At 33.5% G+C, this 4,760-nt stretch overlaps 1 protein-coding gene across 3 annotated transcripts in view; it reads left to right on the top strand.

The window, feature by feature from the left end:
* EPC2 (enhancer of polycomb 2) overlaps positions 1 to 4,760 on the top strand; it is a 122,326-nt gene that overhangs the window by 33,776 nt on the left and 83,790 nt on the right. The window lies entirely within an intron of this gene.

Here is a 4,760-nt window from a genome sequence, read left to right as displayed (position 1 = left end):
TTTTTTTTTACTTTGGCACATTCCTTACTAGCTTTTAAAAAAATTCTACATTTATTCATGCTGTCATCTTATTCTGTTTACCTTACTATATTTTAGATTATCTTCAGTATGTGGTTTTGTTTCCTGCTTTTTCTACTTAATGCATAAATATTTTCAGATGTCATTATTTAAGAAGACTCAAAGGACGATGTATTTAAAGCTTAGAAACATCTTCCCAAACTCTACTCCAGATCATACCAATTTACACTTTAACACATTCACTAGTACTCATTCTTGAAAGTGTCTGTTTTACTACAATTCACTAGCTTTGTAAATAATGCCTTGCCAGCATGTTTTGTTTACATTAAATTTTTGTTTTCATCACAGGTTATTATTATTCCTCCTCCTCCTCCTCCTCCTCCTCCTCCTGCAAACCCCTCTCCCTTTTTAAAGCCCAATGTGGGCCTTGAACTCACAACCCTGACATCAAGATTGGCATGCTCTACCGACTGAGCCAGTCAGTTGCCCCTCTTCTTCGTTTTAAAAATCACCTTTATTGAAGTGATTTACATACAGCATAAAGCATTTATTTTGTGTGTGGTTCTGTGTTTTAATAAACAAATATATCTGTGTAACCACCCTTCCAAAAAATAAGTAGAACATTTTCATTCCCTACAAAAGTCCCCATTGAGCCCTTTTGTAGTCCTGTCCTCCACCCCCATTTCAGTCAACTCCTGATCTGATTTTGATCACTATAGGTTAGTTTACTCTGTCCACAAACATCTTATACATGGAACCATAACAGTATATGGCTGTTTGTGTCTGGTTATTTCTCAGCATACTTTTGATATAATTCATTGTTGTGCCTATGGGTGTGTGTGTGTGTGTGTGTGTGTGTGTGTGTGTGTGATTAGTTTGACCCCTCCCCCCCTTTAACTGAGTAGTATTCCAATGAATGAATGTATTCATTTTGTCTATGTATCTGTTGATATACATTTGTATTGTTTCCAATTTTTGGTTGTTGTGAGCAAAATAGCAGTTAACATCCATGTGCAAGTTGTTTGTGAACATGTGTTTCACTTCTTGGGTACGTACTTAGCAGTAAGATGGTTGGGTCATGTGATAAGGGTATATTTATACTGTATAAGAAACTACCCAATAGTTTTCCTTAGGGGTGATATCATTTGACATTGCCACCAACAGTTGGTGTTGCCAGTTTCTTAATTTTAGTCATTTTGTGAGTGTGTAATCAAAACTTTCTATGGGTTTATTTTTCATTTTTCTGATACAAAGATGTTCATCTTTTCAAGTGCTCATTGGTTATTACTGTGCTTTGTGAAGTTTCTGTTTAAATCATGGACTCATTTTGTTAAAAAAAAATTGGGTTGGTTTATTATTGAGATATAACTGTTCTTTATATATTCTGCATAGAAGGGCTCACATATGTATTGTGAATATTTTTCTCAGTCTGGCATGTCTTTTCATTTTCTTGTATTTTAAATGGCATAATTTTTGAATTTTTAGGAAGTCTAATTTGTCAGTTCTTTCATTTATAATCAATGCATTTTGTGTCCTAAGAAGTCTTTGCCAAAACCAGGGTTGCTAAAATTTTTCTTCTATATTTTCTTACAGATATAAGTTTAGGCTTTATATTTAGAGTCTGTGATCTATTTTGAGTTAATTTTTGTGTAAAGTATGAGTTAAGAGTATCGGCTCATTTTTCCCCCAAACTCATGTTCAAACCATTTGTTGAAAAGACTATCCTTACCCTCATTTAATTCCCCCATTGATTGACACCTTTGTCTCAAATTCATTATCTGTGTGTATGTGGGTCTATTTCTAGACTTTTCTGTTGTTTTATGTGCTCATATGCTAGTGATGTTGATTAATTTAGCTTTATAATTTAAAACTTATGATTTAGTAGTCAGATTGTGTATGTCTTTCACATTTATTCTTTTTCAGAGTTATTTTGGCTATTTTTCTTTTGCCTTTCTATATGAATTTTATAATCAATTTGTCCATTTCTGTTAAAAAAAAAAGGAACAAACGTGGTAGGGCTTTGATAGGGATTTATTAGAAATTTAAATAATTTAGGGGAAAATCTACCCAAGTAAAATTTTTTTGGAACAGCATTGAACCCTCCAATCCAGGAACATGTAATACTTACATTTATGTTGCTGTGTAAGTTTTACACATAATTTGTTAAGTCTGTCTCTAAGCATTTAGTAGTTTTGATGCTGTTGTAAGTGGTATTGCTTTTTATTTACATTTTTCAGATACTGATCTATGGAAATTTACTTGAGTGTTTAATATTGACTTGCAACTTTGTTAATTCATTTTTTAGCCCTAGGAGCCTTTGAGATACCCCAGGATTGTCTCCCTACATGAACCATATCATGTACAAATAATTTTACTTCTTTCCCAGTCTACATGTCTGTGTTTGTTTTTCTTCTCTCATTGTACTGACTAGAATCTTAGGTGAAATGTGGGCTACAAGTGGTGAGAACAGACTTCCTTGGCTTGAACTTGAACTTGAGGAAAGCATTCAGTCTTTGACCATTAAGTATGGTTATTAAGTATAGGTTTTCCATGGGTGCCTGCTTTTTATCAGGTTCAGGACATTTCCTTCTTTCAGGGAATTTTATGTTATGAATGAGTGTTGAAAAAAGGGTTTTAATTGTCAAAATTTCTAAATTTTTTTTATCTTGTTCTTAAAACTCCACTGTTTCAAGGATTGTAGTTCTCTGATATGTTTTAATAACAACAGGTAACTTTTATCCCTTAGAATGTGCCATGAGCTCTTCTGAACACCTTTTAAACTTACATAACCATCACAACAGTCCTTTGAAGTATATGTTGTCAAAGCTTTAAAGATGAATTTCAAATCATTATTTTCCAAAGGAACCTAAATACCTTTGTTTCCCATTCTCTTCATTGTGGATGTATGGAATATTCATTTCTATTGAGGGAGGTTTATTTGTTGTTTCTCCTTGTGTACTATTTTGGTTTCTCCCCACATCCTTGTTGATTTTAATTATCTTTAGGGCATGTTGAACATTAATAAGGTTTTAAAACTTCAAAACCATACAAAGGGGTTTACTCAGAATTGTCTCTTTCCTTATCCCTTTTACTCCATTCATAATACCCTAGTCTTTGTAATTCTTAACTGATAAATGATTACATTTATCAGTTGCTTGTGAACTTGAGGAGCATTAGGTGTAAAGTTTGATATATGGCTATAAGATCTGCCTTATTAAAGTTAGGTCGGTGCTTAGGTCCATGCTTATTCTTTGTCCATTTGACTTACCTTATGCTGGGAGTGGTGTGGTAAAGTTAGTTAATATTAGTACTGTGTTTTTATTTATCGGTCCTTACATATCCTGTAGCTTTTGCTTTATAAAATGGTTGCTGTGTCATTTGATGTATAGATATTCTTAAATCTGTATGGATATCCAAAATTTATAGATATAGACATTCATGAATGATATGTAGATATTAAAAACCCTTATTGTGAATTGTGGGTTTGGGTCATGCTTAATGCTATTTGACTTGAACTCTACTTATCTAATAATGAGGATCTGTTTGTCTTTCTTACTGTTTTCCATTACTTGGTAAACTTTCATTCATTCCTTTAATTTTGCTTTTTCCCCCAACCACTTTTTTTTTGGGGGGGGGGGATGTTGTACACAGCATATAGTTGAGTCTTATTAAACAAGTAGAAAATTTTTTTGTTTTCATAGATAAGTCCATTCATATTTATTGATAGGACTGAATACATTTGGTCCCAACTCTTACTATAATATTTAACAGTTTTTTTGTATTGTGTTATAGTGCATGTTTCTCTACTCTTATCTAAAAGGATTATATTTTCTATTTGAGAAGGCTTTTTTTCCTTCTTTTTTTTTTTTTAAATATTTATTTTTGAAAGAGAGAGTACAAGTGTGTGAGCGGGGGAGAGGCGGGGGGGGGGGGGGACAAAGGATCCGAAGTGGATCTGTGTGACAGCAGTGAGCCCGATGTAGGGTGTGAACTCATGAATCATGAGACCATGACCTGAACCGAAGTTGGACACTCAACTGATGAGCCACCCAGGCACTCCGTCCATCTGTTTTTAGTTGCATTATTTCCACTTTAGTGTGCAGATATTTGTACATTAGTCTTTCATCCTTTGACCATCTATGAGAGGTGTGTGTGTGTGTGTGTGTGTGTGTGTGTGTAAGTAAAATTTTATTAGAGTTGCCTCTTGGTTGCCTCTTGTTGGATGAAGCCAAGATGAAGATGTATTATACTGTGGAGTATGTAGCCAGTAGTCATTTGTGGCTGTTGAGCACTTGAAATATGGCTAGTTCGAATTTAAATGTTCTATACGTGTAAAATGCACACTAGATTTTGGCATGGGAGAAAAAAACTTTGATGGCATGTTGAAACAATAATGTTATAGATGTGTAATTGGCTTAGATAAAATGTATTATTAAAATTACTTTCATCTGTTTTTTACTCTTTTAAGTGTGGCTATTAGAAAATTTAAGTATATGGCTCACATGTGTGGCTTGCATTATATTTTTATTTAACAGTGATATTCTAGTAGATTTGTCAAAAGTGCCCAATAGAATTCTTAAGTTTCTTCTGTTGCCTTGATACTTGAAGGACAACTTAGGTGGGTATAAAATCCTTGGTTCATATCTTTCATTGAGCTTTCTAAAAATGTTGCTTCATTGATGCTTTGCATTATGTTGTTTTTGAAGTGTGATTTTAGTCTGATTTTATTTTTTTGCCATTTG

This window comes from Panthera onca, chromosome C1, assembly GCF_046562875.1.
Source record: "Panthera onca isolate mPanOnc1 chromosome C1, mPanOnc1 haplotype 2, whole genome shotgun sequence".
Classification (NCBI taxonomy): Eukaryota; Metazoa; Chordata; class Mammalia; order Carnivora; family Felidae; genus Panthera; species Panthera onca.
Note: the sequence above shows the minus strand (reverse complement) of the source record. Positions and strands in the feature narration are given on the sequence as shown.